Below are 10,777 nucleotides of genomic sequence, written 5' to 3' on the forward strand. Positions count from 1 at the left end.
TTTTGCTTCAAATGCATCTTGCTGGTGAGATCTTTAGTCATGCAAATCCCTTCCAGTTTTAACCATAGAGCGGCGGCAGTTTCCTCGCTCAAAACTTCCTGCAAAATATTATTATGCTAATGGAGTTGAATTTTTGACAAAGCCTTACGATCAATTCTTTTCTCCTCATCAGTCCAGTCCTGGATTCGGTTATTCCCAAAACTATCCAGTGCTTCATCATAGTCAGCCTGTGCCAACAACGCCCGCATCTTGACTTGCCATAGAGTAAACCTTGTGTCACGGTCCAGCAGCGGAAGATCGTAATTCATGGAAGTCATGAATCGATAAATTTGTGTACACAAAGCTGAAGTAGAATAATTTTTGACAGAGTTAATATGCAGAGCAGACGAAAAATAGGATAAATAGCACCTGATAGTGTTTACGGGCAGTGGACGTAGGAACAGACAGAGAACAAAAAAAATCTGAACTAGTACTAGCCTTTCCTCCATGTGAGTAGAGTACTAGTAGTTGCTTCGGTTGATGCCCTTTTCTGATGACGTGGACAACAGCAGTAATCAAATCAATCGTGCACCTCATGGGACTTTGAACGAGCAACAGCTACGGTTGATTCCCTTGGGACAGTAAATGGGACGCTGCGTACTGGAGCAGCAGCGGCAGTAGGTCGCGTCGGGACATGGAGCGTGTACTTGCAGCAACGCGTGGCTCATCGGATCGGATGAGCGGCTCCAACCGCACGGCTTTTTAGGGCGGCACAATAGCGCAAATCGATTTCGTGTCGGTCTCGGTTTCAATGGCAGCTGCTGCAGCGATCTGTGCTCGGATTCGACGGATCGCAGAGATGCCTGCGGCGGCGCACCAACCCTAATCCTCTCCTCAAATCTCGAATCTCAAACTTGGCTGTGTATACCACTTGTTAGATAAAACAAGAATAAACGAGACACGAGAGACACGTATTTTTACGTAGAAACCCTTGCGGGAGAAAACCACGGACGCACGAAGGCGCAATCACTATGATGGAGGAGTACTATAAGCACGAGACGACATACAGTCTTAGGTGCGACTACATGGAGTATATATGAGGGGCAAGACATAGGAGTCCTTGTAGGACAAGTAAACGAGTTGTACTTGTACGCGTCGGTACCAACGCAAAGTCGCATGATACGTCTCCAACGTATGTATAATTTTTGATTGTTCCATGCTGTTATAGTATCATTCTTGGATGTTTTATAATCATTTTATAGTCATTTTATATCATTTTTTGGTACTAACCTATTGACATAGTGCCAAGTGCCAGTTGCTATTTTTTGCATGTTTTTTACATCACAGGAAATCAATATCAAACGAAGTCCAAACACCGCGAAACTTTTTGTGGATTTTTTATGGACCAGAAGACTCCCGATGGGCCAGAGCAGCACCTGGGGGGTGCCCCGAGGGGGCACAACCCACCAAGGTGCGCTTGGGGGCCCAGGCGTGCTCAGGTGGGTTGTGCCCACCTCGGTGGCCTCCCGCACCCCTCTTCACCCTATAAATTCCCAAATATTCCAAAACCCTACGGGGTTAACCGAGATAAGAAGTTCCACCGTCGCAGGCCTCTGTAGCCACCGAAAACCAATCTAGACCCTGTTCTGGCACCCTGCCAGAGGGGGGAATCATCTCCGTTGGCCATCTTCATCATCCCGGCGGCCACCACGATGAGGAGGGAGTAGTCCACCCTCGGGGCTGAGGTTTTGTACCAGTAGCTATGTGTTTAATCTCTCTCTCTCGTGTTCTTGAGATGTCACGATCTTGATGTATCGCGGGCTTTGTTAATATAGTCGAATCATATGGTGTTTTCCCCTCTCTATCTTGTTGTGATGAATTGAGTTTTCCCTTTGAGATTTTGTTGTTATCGGATTGAATACTTTTATGGATTTGAGAACACTTGATATATGTCTTGCAATTGAGTACTCGTGGTGACAATGGGTATCATATTGATTCACTTGATATATGTTTTGGCATTCAACTTGCGGATTCCCGAGATGACATTGGGGTAATCTATGCATAGGGGCTGATGCACGTTCTTGTCTTTGTTTCTCCGGTAGAAATCTTGGCGCACTCTTTGAAGTTCTTTGTGTTGGATTGAATATTATGAATCTGAATTTGCTTTGGTGTTATTTTAGTATGAACTCTTGGTTAGATCGATCGGAAAGAATAGCTTGGTGTTATTTTAGTACGAACTCTAGGATTGATTGATCGGAAAGAATAGCTTTGAGGTGGTTTCGTACCCGACAAACAATTCCGTCTTATGTTCTCCGATAGATAGGAACTTTGGAGTGATTCTTCATCGCACTTTGAGGGATGGTTATATGATCCAATTATATTAGCACTATTGAGAGATTGCACTAGCGAAAGTACGGACCCTAGGCCTCATTTTCAAGCATTGCAATACCATTTTTGTGCCCGTTTACTATTTGCTACGTTGCTGTTTTTATTTATTCAGATTATAAAAATATACTTCTACCATCAATGCCGAACTAGTGCACCTATACAATTTGCCATTGTATTGGGTGTGTTGGGGACACAAGAGATTTCTTGTATTTGGTTGCAGGGTTGTTCGAGAGAGACCATGTTCATCCTACACCTCCCACGGATTGATAAACCTTAGGACATCCACTTGAGGGAAAATTGCTACTGTCCTACAAAACTCTACGCTTGGAGGCCCAACACGAGTCTACAAGAATAAAGTTGCGTAGTAGACATCAAGCTCTTTTCTGGCACCGTTGCTGGGGAGGTAAGTGCTTGAAGGTATATCTTTAGATCTTGCAATTGAATCTTTTAGTTTCTTGTTTTATCACTAGTTTGGTTTATAAAAGAAAACTACATAAAAAATGGAGTTGAGGTTGCATCATATTGTTCATCTTTATAATGTCTTTCGTGAAAATGATGGAAAGGAAAATTGTGCTCAATTGATAGAAGAAGAATTCAATAGAATGTTTGGCATAAATGATGAGCATGATCGTAATGTTGTTAGTATGAATTCTTTGAATATCCATGATGCTAGTGCTATGCAAAGCCATAAGTTTGGGGATGCTATGTTTGGTGAAGATGATATTTTTATTCCCCCAAGCTTTGATGTGCAAATTTTTTATAATGGTAGCATGCCTCCTATTTATGATGATTACAATGATGAAAGTGGATTTGGAGAGGTCATGACTTTATTTAGTGATGAATCCACCATTTTGGATGAGGCTTCAATTGACTATGATAGCAAAGTTCCTATCTATGATGATTATGGCGATGACATGTATGCTACAAATAATAATGATAACCATGAAACTTGTCATCATGATTTTAATTTTCAATCACATGATAGTTATTTTGGTGAGTTTGCTCCCACCACTATTGATGAGAATAAATTTGCTTATGTGGAGAGTACTAATTTTTTTTATACTTGTAGATCATGAAAAGAATGCTTCATGTGATAGTTATATTGTTAAATTCATTCATGATGCTACTAAAAATTACTATGAGGGAGGAACTTATGCTTCTACACATCTCAATAATATCAAGTTTCCTCTCTTTATGTTGAAAGTTTTGAAGTTGCACTTGTTTTGTCTTCCTATGCTAGTTGATTCTTGCTCCCATAAATTGTTTGATCACAAGATCCCTATGCATAGGAAGTGGGTTAGACTTAAATGTGCTAGTCATATTCTTCATGATGCTCCCATTGTGTTTCAATTCTTTACTTTTATGTGAGCATCATTAAAATCATCATGCCTAGCTAAAAGGTATAAAAGAAAAGCGCTTGTTGGGAGACAACCCAACACTTTTACCTACTGTTTTTGTGTTTCCATATGATTAGGCTACTGTAGTAATCATGTTTATTGCTTTAGTTTCAATAAAGTGCCAAGTAAGACCTTTGGGATGGCTTACGGTGATAGTTGATTTGATCTTGCTGAAAAACAGAAACTTTTGCGCTCACGAAAATAATTCTCATTTTTAACAGAAGAGTGCTTTTGAGTTGATTATTTTTGCAGAAGATTAATATACAAATTTATCACGTGTTCCTAATTTTTCCATAATTTTTTGAGTAGCAGAAGTATGGTTGGAGTACATATTACTACAGACTGTTCTGTTTTTGACAGATTCTGTTTTCAATGCATAGTTTGCTTGTTTCCTAGTTTCTATGTCTTATATTGCTCAATATAAATTGTGGAAATGATATGGTACAGTAGGCATTGTGTGGAAACAATTATGAATCTTGTCTTTGACAGTACCAAAGTGAAATGGTTTGCTCTTTATCATACTAACCTATCTCACGAAGTTCCGTTAAAATTTTGTGTGATTGAAGTTTTCAAGTTTTGGGTGAGATGTCGATATGAGGAGAATAAGGAGTGACAAGACCCTAAGCTTGGGGATGCCCAAGGCATCCCAAGGTAATATTCAAGGAAGATCCAAGCAACTAAGCTTAGGGATGCCCCGGAAGGCATCCCCTCTTTCGTCTCCAACATTATCGGTAACCTCACTTGGAGCTATGTGTTCATTCGTCACATGATATGTGTTTTGCTTGGAGCGTCAATTTATTTTGTTAGGATTTTCTTGCTGTTTTCATAATAATGTTTTGCATCTTTTATTTCAATAAAAGTGTCAAGTATAGCCTTTGCCATGCTTATTTTGCAAGTCTACATGTTGCTGTTTGAAAACAGAAAGTTTACCGATGTTGCAAAAATTACCTAGAAAAGTCAGAATGTAATAAAATGTTGAAACTTTTTGAAAAATAAGCTCTGATAAATTTTATACAGTGGGGTAAATTTTCATAATTTTTGGAGTTTAAGAAGTATTGATACTCTTGCATTCTTTCCAGACTGTACTGTTTTGGCAGATTGCTGTTATGTTTGCATTGTTTGCATATGTTTGCTTGTTTAATGATTCTATTTGAGGATAGGAGTGTTAATATGCAAAGGCATTTAGTATGCAATGTTGAATAATAATTTTAGTGATTTTCTACAGTAGAGAATGATTAGGTTTTTGCATTGGTTTATACTAACTTATCTCACGAGTTCTTGTTGAGTTTTGTGTGGATGAAGTTTTTAAGATTTAGGGAAACCGTGATATAAAAGGAATTAAGGAGACACAAAAGCTCAAGCTTGGGGATGCCCAAGGCATCCCAAGATAATATTTCAAGAAGTATCAAGCATCTAATCTTGGGGATGCCCCGGTAGGCGTCCCTCCTTTCTTCATCAACAATTATCGGTTAGTATCGGTTGAGCCTAAGTTTTTGCTTCTTCACATGATGTGTGCTATTCTTGGAATTGCATTTTGTTTTTTTTTTGCTTGCTGTTTTAATAAAACTTATATCTGAAAGTTTTTAAATAAAATAGAGTGCTCAAATAGTTGCCAGGGAGGCTAAGTAAGCGGCACTCACATCCCGTCAACGAAGCTCTTTTCTATGGAATTGCTCTAGTGCTTCACTTATATCTTTTTGAGCACAGTGTGCTTTAGTATTTTTGAATAAATTCTCTCTTGCTTCACTTAAATTAATTTGAGAGAAAGAAATATTATGCTCATGATCTTCACTTATATTTGTTTGAGCTTATCAAAAGCAACACATGAAAATTAGTCCCAAAGTGATAGATATCCAAGAAGGATATAGTAAAAACTTTCATGAAGATCATTGGACGAAATAAACTTGATTCCTTGTAATATTTTTGAGATATGATGATGTGATATGTGAGTCTTGTTGATGAGTAATTGTGCTTTAGTAAGAATATTGGTGTTAAGGTTTGTGATTCCCAATGCAAGCACGAAAGTCAATAGTCATGCAATGAAATTACCTCCTACTTGTGGTGCATTATTCGGTGTGAATTATGCTCAATGCTCGCTTATGAGATTGTTAATATCTTGGTTGGTCGCTTCTCAATCTTTTGCTAGCCTTCATTTTGCACTAAGTATGATCACTACTTGTGCATCCAAAATCCTTTAAACTAGTTTTTGCCACATGAGTCCACTATATCTACCTATATGCGGTATTCTTTTGCCATTCTAAGCAAATTTGTATGTGGCATCTCTAATTTTCAAAATAAATTTCTCTTTTGTGTGCTCGTACCGCTCGCGAGGCGGTGAGGGGTGGCCAATATTTTCCATGCTAGATGTGTTATTCTCATGATGAGTGTTTATTCACTTGTCATTGCACGAGAGTAAGGCAAAGGTATTAGGGATGCCCAGTCCCAAAATGAAAAATGAATTTACTTTATGTTGTCAAATAATAAATTCCTTGGAAAGTGTTCGTATGGAGGGCAACCATGGATTCGGCTAGCCACGGAAAGTGAAAGTATGGTGGAAAAAGGAATAAACTTTATTTTCTATTTGGGAACCGCCTATGATATATCTAGTGATGACCCACAAGTATAGGGGATCTATCTTAGTCCTTTCGATAAGTAAGAGTGTCAAACCCAACGAGGAGCAGAAGGAAATGATAAGCGGTTTTCAGCAAGGTATTCTCTGCAAGCACTGAAACTATAGGTAATAGATAGTTTTGTGATAAGATAATTTGTAACGAGCAACAAGTAACAAAAGTAAATAAAGTGTAGCAAGGTGGCCCAATCCTTTATATAGCAAAGGACAAGCCTGGACAATTTCTTATATAGAGAAAAGCGTTCCCGAGGACACATAGGAATTATCGTCAAGCTAGTTTTCATCACGTTCATATGATTCGCGTTCGGTACTTTGATAATTTGATATGTGGGTGGACCGGTGCTTGGGTGCTGTCCTTACTTGGACAAGCATCCCACTTATGATTAACCCCTATTGCAAGCATCCGCAACTACAAAAGAAGTATTAAGGCAAACCTAACCATAGCATGAAACATATGGATCCAAATCAACCCCTTACGAAGCAACGCATAAACTAGGGTTTAAGCTTCTGTCACTCTAGCAACCCATCATCTACTTATTACTTCCCAATGCCTTCCTCTAGGCCCAAATAATGGTGAAGTGTCATGTAGTCGATGTTCACATAACACCACTAGAGGAGAGACAACATACATCTCATCAAAATATCGAACGAATACCAAATTCACATGACTACTAGTAGCAAGACTTCTCCCATGTCCTCAGGAACAAACATAACTACTCACAAAGCATATTCATGTTCATAATCAGAGGGGTATTAATATGCATAAAGGATCTGAACATATGATCTTCCACCAAATAAACCAACTAGCATCAACTACAAGGAGTAATCAACACTACTAGCAACCTACAGGTACCAATCCCAGACTTGGAGACAAGAATTGGATACAAGAGATGAACTAGGGTTTGAGAGGAGATGGTGCTGGTGAAGATGTTGATGGAGATTGGCCCCCTCCTGATGAGAGGAGCGTTCGTGATGACGATGGCGATGATTTCCCCCTCCCGGAGGGAAGTGTCCCCGGTAGAACAGCTCCGCCAGAGCCCTAGATTGGTTCCGCCAAGGTTCCGCCTCGTGGCGGCGGAGTCTCGTCCCGAAAGCTTGCTTATGATTTTTTCTCGGACGAAAGACTTCATATAGCAGATGATGGGCACCGGAGGGCCACTAGGCGGCCCACGAGGCAGGGGGCGCGCCTAGGGGGGTAGGGCGCGCCCCCACCCTCGTGGCTAGGGTGTGGGCCCCCTGTGGTATTTCTTCCTCTCAGTGTTTTTCATTATTTACAAAAACAACTTCCGTGGAGTTTCAGGACTTTTGGAGTTGTGCAGAATAGGTCTCTAATATTTGCTCCTTTTCCAGCCCAGAATTCCAGCTGCCGGCATTCTCCCTCTTTATGTAAACCTTGTAAAATAAGAGAGAATAGGCATACGTATTGTGACATAATGTGTAATAATAGCCCATAACGCACCAAATATTGATATAAAAGCATGATGCAAAATGGACGTATCATCTAGCATGGAAAGTGTTGGGAGCACTAAGTCGTTTTCGTTGGTGGGAAAAGTATGCCTCTCAAAATGTTTTTATCTCTCAATTTTCGCTTTGAGCTCTGGCACCTCTACAAATCCCTACTTCCCTCTACGAAGGGCCTTTCTTTTACTTTATGCAATTTCTATTTTGAATTTGAGTCTCCGTCTTCTCTTATAAAGCACCAACTAGGAGGCACTATGATCGTACTTGAGCATTGGGTGTAGCTAATATTCGAGTGTGTTTCATGAATGGATCAATGATTGAGCATGATGGGCTAGGGATAACTTATTTTAGCGTTGATATTTTGAAAAACATGGTTGCTTGTTGATATGCTTGAGTATTTAAGTCTCATGTCAAAACTAGACTATTCCTTTGAACCATATAAAAGTCCAAATGTCCATGCTATAAAGAAAAGAATATGAGATGACATGTTAGGCAGCATTCCACATAAAAAATTCTGTTTTTATCATTTACCTACTCGAGGACGAGCAGGAATTAAGCTTGGGGATGCTGATACGTCTCCAACGTATCTATAATTTTTTATTGTTCCATGTTGTTATATTATCATTCTTGGATGTTTTATAATCATTTTATATCATTTTTTGTACTAACCTATTGACATAGTGCCAAGTGCCAGTTGATGTTTTTTTGCATGTTTTTTACATCGCAGGAAATCAATATCAAACAGAGTCCAAACACCGCGAAACTTTTTGTGGATTTTCTATGGACCAGAAGACTCCCAATGGGCCAAAGCAGCACCTCGGGGGTGCCCCGAGGGGGGCACAACCCACCAGGGCGTGCCTGGGCCCCCAGGCACGCCCTGGTGGGTTGTGCCCTCCTCAGTGGCCTCCCACACCCCCTCTTTGCCCTATAAATTCCCAAATATTCCAAAACCCTTCGGGGTTAACCGAGATCAGAAGTTCCACCACCGCAGGCCTCTGTAGCCACTCGCCCAGGCACGCCCTGGTGGGTTGTGCCCACCTCAGTGGCCTCCCACACCCTCTCTTTGCCCTATAAATTCCCAAATATTCCAAAACCCTTCGGGGTTAACCGAGATCAGAAGTTCCACCACCGCAGGCCTCTGTAGCCACTGAAAACCAATCTAGACCCTGTTCCAGCACCCTGCCGGAGGGGGGAATCATCTTCGATGGCCATCTTCAACATCCCGGCGACCACCACGATGAGGAGGGAGTAGTCCACCCTCGGGGCTGAGGGTTTGTACCAGTAGCTATGTGTTTAATCTCTCTCTCTCTCTCTCTCGTGTTCTTGAGATGTCATGGTCTTGATGTATCGCGGGCTTTGTTAATATAGTCGGATCATATGGTGTTTTCCCCTCTCTATCTTGTTGTGATGAATTGAGTTTTCCCTTTGAGATTTCGTTGTTATCGGATTGAATACTTTTATGGATTTGAGAACACTTGATATATGTCTTGCAATTGAATACTCGTGGTGACAATGGGGTATCATATTGATTCACTTGATATATGTTTTGGCATTCAACTTGCGGATTCCCGAGGTGACATTGGGGTAATCTATGCATAGGGGTTGATGCACGTTCTTGTCTTTGTTTCTCCGATAGAAATCTTGGGGCACTATTTGAAGTTCTTTGTGTTGGATTGAATATTATGAATCTGAATTTGTGTTGGTGTTATTTTAGTACGAACTCTTGGTTAGATCGATCGGAAAGAATAGCTTGGTGTTATTTTAGTACGAACTCTAGGATAGATTGATCGGAAAGAATAGCTTTGAGGTGGTTTCGTACCCTACAAACAATTCCGTCTTATGTTCTCCGCTAGATAGGAACTTTGAAGTGATTCTTCATTGCACTTTGAGGGACGGTTATATGATCCAATTATATTAGCACTGTTGAGAGATTGCACTAGCGAAAGTACGGACCCTAGGCCTCATTTTCAAGCATTGAAATACCGTTTTTGTGCCCATTTACTATTTGCTACCTTGCTATTTTTATTTATCCAGATTATAAAAATACACTTCTACCATCAATATTACACTTTTATCCAATGCAGTCTGTAACACCGCTCCTCCTGTTGGCCTATCCAATGAACTAGTTCTCCAAGACGATGCCCCAAGGAGGGAGAACGGCACCAAAGTCTTCGTCATCATCCGATCCAGGGGACCCAGATCTGGAGTTTCCCCCGAAACAGCTGCCACATGGACGAAGAGGGGCACACCATCTGCAACTGCCGACACAGCCAAGCAGTTCCCATCGCCACATAGCTCTCACGACTACGCCTTCAAGGACATGGCGCCAAGAGCGCCATCGCCGCCCTAGGGTTTTTACGCGATATACCATAAGGTGGCAAAAGGTAGGGTGGACCCGAACGACGTCTGCAGGAAGAAAAATAGCACCCTCGGGTGTCGTCACCGTCGCGCCTGGCAAGAGCCGACCTGGGAATTGTCCCAATCCGGATCCCCACCACCCACTCCGTCGCAACCCGATAACCAGTTAGCAGCACGACCATGTCTGGTAAGATGGAGTGCACGGAACATGGGTTGGAGGAAGGAGCAGCTCGGCGTCGTTGGCCACCGGGGCAGCAAACCGCGACACTAACCCACCGGTGAATCACCGGCCACCCGGTCTGATCCCTGGCAGCCCAACCGCCCTGCCACATCACCGGATGGGGAGGACTCACCAAATGGACCGTCGACCTGATCCATGGATTGCAGCCGCCGTACCAGCGCCGAGTAGCTAGTGAAGACCCCCCTCCCTGCCGCCTTCTTCGGAGCCATTCGGACTTTGTCGGAGAGCGCCTCGCACGATGGTGAGGGAAGGAACATGCGGTTGAGGAGGAAGAGGCATCGGGATGAGGTGGCGGCGAAGAGAGATCCGGCGGCATCATGAATG

Source organism: Triticum aestivum, chromosome 4D, assembly GCF_018294505.1.
Source record: "Triticum aestivum cultivar Chinese Spring chromosome 4D, IWGSC CS RefSeq v2.1, whole genome shotgun sequence".
NCBI lineage: Eukaryota > Viridiplantae > Streptophyta > Magnoliopsida > Poales > Poaceae > Triticum > Triticum aestivum.